We start from the raw sequence: 9,446 nt of genomic DNA on the forward strand, positions 1-9,446 counted from the left end.
TCGTGGGCGACCGTTGTTGATGTGTGCAGAGGGTCCCTGGTTCGCGCCCGAGGTCGGGGCGAGGGGACGGTTTAAAGTTATACTGTTACATTGATGCTGTTGACCCGGATCACTGGTTGCTGCGGAAAAGGAGGAGGTTGAAAGGGGGGTGAGTGTAACGGATGTGAAATGGCTAGCTAGTTAGCGGGTACGTGCTAGTAGCGTTTCAATCAGTTACGTCACTTGCTCTGAAACCTAGAAGTAGTGTTGCACCTTGCTCTGCAAGGGCCGTGGCCTTTGTGGAGCGATGGGTAACGATGCTTCGTGGGCGACCGTTGTTGATGTGTACAGAAGGTCCCGTGTCGGGGCGAGGGGACGTGCTAAAGTTATACTGTTACACAATCTCCATAGACAAACAGTGGCAGTAGAATGGTCTTACTGAAGAGCTCAGTGACTTTCAACGTGGCACCGTCATAGGATGCCACCTTTGGAAACACAAGCTCACAGAACGGGACCTGAATTGTGCTGAATTGCATAGCATCCTGGTTGCAACACTCACTACCGAGTTCCAAACTGCCTCGGGAAGCAACGTCAGCACAATAACTGTTTGTCAGGAGCTTCATGAAATTAGTTTCTATGGCCGAGGAGCCGCACACAAGCCTAAGATTACCATGCGCAATGCCAAGTGTCGGCTGGAGTGGTGTAAAGCTCGCCGCCAGTGGATTCTGGAGCAGTGGAAACGCGTTCTCTGGAATTCTCTTCGTTCCAGGGATGGGAAATCTTAACGCTGCAGCATATAGTGACATTCTAGACGATTCTGTGCTTCCAATTTTGTGGCAACAATTTGGGGAAGGCCTTTTCCTGTTTCAGCATGACAATGCCCCTGTGCACAAAGCAAGGTCCATACAGAAGTGGTTCGTCGAGATCGTTGTGGAAGGACTTGACTAGCCTGCACTGAGCCACTGAGTGCCCGCAGCAACGTTCCAACATCTAGTGGAAAGCCTTCCCAGAAGAGTGGAGGCTGTTATAGCAGCAAAGGGGGGACGAACTCCACATTAATGCCCATGATATTGGAATGAGATGTGTCCACAAACTTTTGGTCATGTAGTATATATTATATTAAAAATCAATATGTCCCCTGTCCCAATATGTCCCCTCTCTCTTCCTCTTTGTGAGGTGCTGTTGTTGTGCTGAGTGCCTGTCGGAGGCTGCTCTCCTATGTCATTCCCCTGTGGTCGTCCCTATGCAGTGTGAAGGTGTTATTCTGTACAGTCAAAGATGTGAGCCGCTGTTTTCAAAGGCCATAAGCCTGTCAGAGGGGAAAGGAAGGCTCAGCTAAGGACAATAAAACACTGCTGTACAGAGTGGAGAGACACCGCTTTGTGTTGAGGTCCGTGTGAAGCTCTGTGTGATGTGCCGGCCAATCTCTCTCCTGTGTAGCAGGGTGGAAAGAAGATCACAGATGTGTCTGTGCTTTCGGTTGTGTGTGTGTGTCTGTATAGCATCTTTCTCTCTCCACACTCTCTCCTCCCCCCATCTCGAAGCAGAGTAAGTGTGTTTATTTTCTCTTCATCTCTCCACTCTGATCCTCCTTGACATTATTAAGAACTGATGATGAGTGCAGTGGTGTAAAGTACTTAAGTAAAAATACTTTAAAGTACTACTTAAGTCGTTTTTGGGGTTATCTGGACTTTACTATTTATATTTTTGACTACTTTTACTTTTACTTCACTACATTCCTAAAGAAAATAATGTACTTTTTACGCCATACATTTCCCCTGACACCCAAAAGTACTCGTTACATTTCGAAAGCTTAGCAGGACAGGAAAATGGTCAAATTCACACACTTATCAAGATAACATCCCTGGGCATCCCTTCTGCCTCTTATCTGGCGGACTCACTGAACCAAAATGCTTTGTTTGTAAATTATGTCTAAAAGTTGGAGTGTGCACCTGGCTATTAATTTCCTATTTAAAAAAAAAAAAAAAAAATTATTAAAAAAGGAAATTGTATCTTCTAGTTTGCTTTATGTATTGATTGTGAAATTATATATACTTTTACTTTTGATACTTAAGTATATAGCAATTACATTTTCTTTTGATACTTAAGTATATTTAAAACCGAATATGTTTAGAATTACTCAAGTAATATTTTACCGAGTCACTTTTACTTTCATCATTTTCAATTAAGGTATCGTTACTTTTACTCAAGTATGACATTGTTGTAGATCACCCGCCACCCCTCGGTCTGACGGGCAGTGTTACGCCCCCGCCATGTGTCACCATGCAGGCCTTCACCTCCGGCTGTGTCCCTCTGAGCTGGAGCCTCTCTCCAGGGCTGTCTGACTTTAGCCTATCCACAGGACACAAGAGCGAGGGCAGGGCAAACCTTTTTTTAAATCCGTTTTATTTATTTTTTTCCCCAAATCCATCAGTATTAAGGGTTAGCTGACTGGAACCTATCCCTGCGCGACATGATGAGGTGGTGTCGTCGGGGTACGGGATTCGTACCGAATGAACGACGTCCTTGTATGACGCTTTATCGTTACATTGCACACTCTGTCACTCTCTGCCCGTAGAACTGGAGGAGGTTTGTTGTGTTCTGGTTTGTGGTCAACGGCACAAGTGAACGGCCGATTTAACTCTAACTAATTGGTCACGGTGGCGTACGCTAGAACAAAGGCCTCTTTTTGTGGGGTTTGCAGATTTGACTTGTTCACCACGGGGAATTGCTCTGCCATGCTGTGCTCGTGTACTGCCTCAGCAATATGATTTATTCTATTTGTGTGTGTATGTCATTGGGATTTATCGCTCCATATATACTTGTGGCAAGAGATAGTAGTCCTCCAACACAATATAATGACCCTGGCACCCGGATACAATGGCAACTCCTTCCATTGAGCCCTATTATTCTTCTCTGTCTCCGAGGTCCGTCGTTGCTGTAAGCGTCGTGTTATTCACAGATACACAGTGTGAGCATGTAGGTTAGAAGAGTCCCTATGGATTCATGGGGAACATGATTTTGCACTAAAGGAGCCCGATGTCAGACAGAGCCCAGGGGAGTCGTGTGACCAGAGGGCAGTAAAATGTCCCAGGGTCCTTAGCGAGGGGCCGCCCTGGTGGTAAGATGGGGACTGCTGCCGCTGGACCTAGGGACCCGACACTCGGTGAGGCAAGAGTGGGTGTGTGCGTCAGGGGTTAAAAACTGAGGAAGTATCTGGGTGCTGGCGATGAAAGGTCCTTGCCAGACCGACAGTAGTTGAACAGAGGCTCTGTTGGAGGAGTGGGGGTGTGAATGAGGACATGATGTTTCACCCCAAGATGAGGAGAAGGCTCTCCATTCACTGACACATAAAGACTTGTCTATGATGTAAGAAGTCGGTTCCTTTGCTCTTTTTCGCTCTTTCTCTGTCCGTCTCGATCTCTCCCTTATTAATGACGGCGGGAAAAGGGGGATAAAGAGAGAAAAGGCGAGAGAAATCGAGGAAGACAAAGCTACAGTGTCAACTCTGTCTTGGAGACCAACAGTGTGTTGGTAGATGTTAGAGACCCATGTACTGTAGATATTTGGGTTGGTGCCAGTGTTGGATGTTGGATGACAGTAGCCCTAGAGAGAGGAAGAGAGAATAAGAGAAAGACAAAGCTGTGGAAAAGGGTGAGATAGAGAGGAAGACGAAGGTACTGTCATCTCCCTCTTGGAGACCAGTAGTATGTTGGTATGTTGGTAGATGTCAGTCAGTGTTGGGAACCCATGGAAGCCGTGATGATGAGATGGCACGTTCAACCCAGTGGTCGGGGGGGGGTCAAGGCTCTGGGGAGGTTTCTGTTCCATTGCCTCGATATTGCCTCAGTACCTCAGGGTTAGAGACAGGCTAACTGGTCTATCTCGTCAATTTCCCCCGAGAATTCATTACTGCATTCATGGAAGGAGCTTTTCCATTTTCTGCAATGCTAAACATCATTTGTTGAGTCAACTCAATGACTTGGCCAATGGCACTGAGATTGAATTGAAGGTAGAGGAATTGTCAGAATGTCACTGTTTCAGACAAGGGCCACACAGACACACACGACTGTGCACAACCGCCTACATTACAGAACCCTAGAGTGTCGGTCAATATCCTTTACTTAACCTGCTCTATCTTTCCTCTCTCCTCTCTTTTAGGTAAGTTCCACATGTTATGGAAGCAGGGACAGTCTTGAGCTAACCATGATGCAGAAGGTACGGTTGTCCTGGCTCTCGTTGCTTTGAAACGCGTGACCCATGCTCCTTGTAGTGGCCTTTACATTTGCACTGTTTCTGGGTCCGGCGCTGAATGGGATGGGGTTTCTGTGAACACAGGATGCTTTTGTAGGCTATGTGTCTTCGATGATTTGATCACATAGCCACGCAGAGCTTTTTAGATCACGTGCAGTGAGTATGTGCCATACATAGTATGTCCCTGAATATACCCGCGAGTACATTTCCATTAGTTCTCTACTGTGGAGGAACCAGAATGGTTTCTCTAATCACCATAACACACATACAACTACAGACCACTACACACTCCGTGTGCTGCCCACAAAACCCACTTTAAATACGGACCCTTTTTTGACGATGGCGACATTCAATCTCAACACTTGGCTGTCATCTTCATCTCCTCCCTGCCTCTTCATCACATGACCTCTGACCTCCTGCCACATCAACGACTTGCAGACGTCGCCTTGGGAACGCCCCATCCCCCGCATCCATACAGCCGCCTTCACCTGCTATGTTATAGCCTTCAAACCCTTTTGGTTTTGCTTCAGCCCTCTTTCTAAAGCGCGAAGGTAGAGGGGTGTAGGAGAGGGAAAGGGGGTACCAAGGAAAGAGGAGGGGGGGCGAGAAATCCAAATAGGGTAATCAAATCTCCACGTAATGAGCCTATGTTCCCCCTCCTTCACCCCTCCCCCCTCCTCTCCTCTCCCCCAGTGTCTCTGGGCTGATGAATAACAGCCTCCCCCTCCAATTCACCACCCCCATTGGCTCTATCCATAATTCATGCCCCCCATGGAGGGTGAGTGTGTGTGTGTGTATTCGTGTACATTTGTGCGCATTTGTCTGTGTGCACACCTGTGTGTGTGTGTTTATCACCGGGGCTTGCTATTAGTGTCTGACAAGCAGGGACGAGAGAAGAGGAACGGGTCCGGGTTGGTGTCAGGCCAGCAAGTGTCAGAGCAGCGCCACGTGGCCCAGCGTTACCCTTGTTCCACAGAGGTGTAAATATTTATGGCATTGCCATGCCGACCGGCACATCACGTGCCTAACCTTTCACAGAGGTGACAGTATGGATGGAGGACTTAAATGACATTTATGTAAAGCACTCTAGTATAGAAATAGAAAGATAATGTGGATTATTATTATTATTATGTGGATTTTGCTGTAGAGGGGACTGAGTGCACTATTTTGCCTCTTTTGTTACTATTTCTGGACATTGTCTCAATACGTCCCTCCAACTTCATTGTAACAAGTGTGTTGTCCATGTAGTTTTATTGAAAGATGTCAGTTAGGATTGATTGGATGATCGTGACGTCCGTCTCTCGATTGTGACAGCCTGTCAGTCTCTAGAGCAGGACATGGAGGGGATGCTGGGACCTCTGTTGGTCTATAAACAATCACATCAGGACCGATGCTTTTGACAGCCGTTGCCCACAGTTATTTTATGTTATTTCACTGGTTGTACCCACCTTGAGATAGTCTGTTAGAGAGCGAGATGGCAAAAAGAGAAATGCTGGTTTGAATGTTCTGAAAGTAATTTATTCATTCTGGACATTTTGTGTTCTTCCACGTATTTATCTGGCAATTAGGGCTCAACTTACATTACAAAAAAATACATTCAGTTAACATAATTTGAATGAACATTCTACATTACCATGGAAGTTATTGTATCTCAATACCAGGCAACCATTGTGAGTGTACCTATGAGTTTACCGGTCAAATTGCCAGGGTTCCAAGCCTATTCTATTCATTATATTTCTATGTGTGCTGCCGCAGGGAGGAGGTGTTACCTACGCAACCGAAGACTCGTTTGCTTCAACACCTTGCTTGTTTCAACAAGGAGCGACACAGTTTAATCAAGTTGTCCATGTTACCGCAGATATGGATTCAACTGCACGAATGCCCGGCCTTCCCTTCTTCAGTCAGCTGTTGGTTCCCCCACAAAACACCCATTAAACAATGAACAGTTTTGATGGTTATTCTATTTTCATGAAGGTCTTCACTCATAAAGGTGGGTGCCACAGTTATACGGTAATTGTGCCAGCCCTACTGGCAATGAGTCACAAACGACTTCTAGCGAGGTCACTCGCTTCTCTCTGTTTTCCCCTTGGTCCATGAAGCACGCTGAAAGCCCCAATAATGTCAAGTCAGGAATGGAGGATGTGTCCTCTGTGTCCCCTGTAGTATGTCACCCTGTCCTCTGTCCCTTGTGTCCCCTGTAGTAGGCCACTCTGTCCCCAATGTGTCACTATGACCTCTTTCTATCAGTCCTAATGTCCCATGAGTCACAGGCCACCAGAGCCAGCTCTCTCCAGCTCTCTCCCCCCCTGAGAGTCCTCTTTTCCCCTTGTGTGTCCTAAACCAGACCCCTTTATAGGACAGAGCTCCATTCTCACTCTGTGTGTTCAGCCTGTTGAGGCTTTGTCAGAGCTACTGTGTCGTAGTTCTCTGCTTTCTGTCTCCATAAGGTCAGTGACAGCAGTGTCCATTGTAGGAAAGGCACCCTGCTCCTGTGGCTCGTTCATCTTTGTCAGCCCTGGTTCCCGTTTGCTTGTTAGGTAACGAGAAGTGACGAGGATCGGAAAGGTCCCAGTCTTCCTAGGTTCGCACATATCTTTGATTTCTCACAAATGACCCAGCCAAGCGTTTCCATTTCAATGTAATTGAATTAACGTTCATCATTTCTCCTTCTCCGTCCTCGAAGGTTGTTGTTCAGATTCACTTACGACAGCTGTGTAGGATCATGTGGGGGGTTTTTACAGTAAAACGAGCTGTTGTCCACCACTCAACAGAATCTTCTCCTGCTGCTGAGTATGGCATTTTACTGCTATAGAGTAACCTCTCTCTCTCTCTCTCTCTCTCTCTCTCTCTCTCTCTCTCTCTCTCTCTCTCCCCTCTCTCCTCTCTCCTCTCTCGCTCTCTCTCGATGGAGGAGAGAAAAGGACCAGTGAGATAATGCAAGTATAACTCACATTTCTCTCGCTATCTGTGTGAGTTCACCTTCAGCATATGAGAAGACCAGGGGCAACCCCACTACACTATAAAGGTTTATCTGTGCTGTTTCAGCCTATATTGTCTTGTGTCTGAGACAGCTATCACCATAATCTCACAAGCTTTGTGTGTGGTGTTGTGTGTGTGTGTGTGGTGTGTGTGTGTGTGTGTGTGTGTGTGTGTGTGTGTGTGTGTGTGTGTGTGTGTGCAAAATATTCAATAGTGTAACTTCACCAATTGCACTATATCAGTGCATCTGGTGGGTTTAGGGTGCAGCCTGTAATTACGATTATAAGCATTGGAAGTAAAACCCAATAGAAAATCGACATACAGAATTCTGCAGCATTATCCTAATATCCAAAAGAAAGTACCAGGTAATGCACGCAGAGCAGAACATGGACAACTCCCTTTAACTGTAATTATAAAGAAAAGGACACAAACATTTGGCCACCATTTGAAATTTAGCCCCAAAACATCCTTACAATTCAAAGCACTGTATTTCACTATCCTCATTGCATTGAACTATATTTACTGAAATGCTCAACCACTCTACTGCTTTGGCAATATCTACAAATTGTACTTCATGCCAATAAAGCAATCTGAATTTGAATTTGAAAGAGATAGAGAGAGAGAAATCCCCAAAACTAATCAAGCTTCCATCGATAAGCTATATTCATTTATCTTATTCAACTCCTAAACTCAGAGACCAATGTCATTTCAAAGGGATTGCTTGCTTCCTTACGTTGTGCCAGACTACAGGCTTAACTAAGACAAATGGCTCCATTCAAAATGAATGTATTCAGGAAGAGAGAGGCAGCCATAGTAAAAAGCTGAGTTAAAGGCTTTACCCTGACGCCAATGTAAATGGATGACCGCGAGTGCAGGCGCCAGTCCTATTGCGTAACAGGATTGCCGGATCCATGCATTCTCATTGGACCTCAGGCCATTGTTGATCCTGCGCCCGGTCACATAGCCAAATGAACGTAGCCCCTGAATAAAATTCCTATCTGCTGGCTGTGACAAGTCGCTGTATATTGGCTTGTTGTTTACAGCAGGGCTAGAAGGGCGTACAGTAACCACGGGGGTTGTGTGGGTCACAGAGAGGTTCTAATGTTAGGGTACTGTTACCTGTAACATGCTGAATACGTTAGTGCAGGGGTTCTTTTCTAGCATGAGAGCTTCTTAAAAAAAAAAAAAAGATTTGTTTATGACAGTTTGCGTGTACTTTCGGAATTGTCTGGCGAGCTACTCGCTAGGTGGACCCGTTGGAGGACCCTTGCAGTAGCGTTATGTCCCCGCCAGCTCGTGGCTTATGTACGAACGCTGCGCTCGTTTAAAGAACGCCTTCAGATTGACATCTACAGGCTCAACATGGTGGCATGGCAGCTATTACACCAGAGACCCACGAGATGAGATGATGCTGTCCTTCCAAGGACTTCGCAGGGACTTCCAGTGGCACCGACTCACTGCTGGGAAAAAACACAGATGAGCTCAAGAAGAACACACACACACACACACACACACGATGGATCGCTGGGTTTAGTTGGCCAGATGTTCCATCTTTAGGTACGGATTTACCCTGCATAAGACGTACCGTGTATACCTCATTCTCCTCTCTTCTCCGTCGTCCTTCCTCCTTCTCTTCTTTTATTCCCCTCCCTCTCATTTGACCTCGAGCCATGTCACGAGAATGCATTTTGTGTATGTCAAGAGGGTGACATTTCTCGGGCAAACAGTGACTTTGATTACTGTGTGGGCTTCGATGCGACGCCGCACGTGAACCACATACATCCACAGGGAAAGGATTTGTCCTTTCTGATGAACAGGTTGGCTCAAGTTAATCTGTCCCGGAGATATGAAAAGGGAACGAGACTTCGACCCTCCTCCTTCGTAGACTGCGGGAGAGATGTTCTCAATCTCTGTTGTAAGTTTAGCTACCTGGCCATGCAATAACTGCTGCCCCATCTTTGTCTGTTCGAGGAAGTGTGTAGGTGTGTGTGTGTGTGTGTGTTGGAGGGTGTATGGGACGTCCCTACTGTAGAGGTGGTGACGAAGCAGCAGGTGTATATATGTGTGTGTGTGTCACGCCTTGGTCCCTGTCAGGTCTGATTCTAGGTCAGCAGAGAAGACTCCTCTATTTCTGTCTTGCTAATCCCCTGTGTGGGTGGTGTGTGTGTGTGTGGTGTGTGTGTGTGTGTGTGTGTGTTGTGTGTGTGTGGTGTGTGTGTGTGTGTGTGTGTGTG

This window comes from Salvelinus sp. IW2-2015, linkage group LG37 (assembly GCF_002910315.2).
Source record: "Salvelinus sp. IW2-2015 linkage group LG37, ASM291031v2, whole genome shotgun sequence".
In the NCBI taxonomy this organism is placed as follows: Eukaryota; Metazoa; Chordata; class Actinopteri; order Salmoniformes; family Salmonidae; genus Salvelinus; species Salvelinus sp. IW2-2015.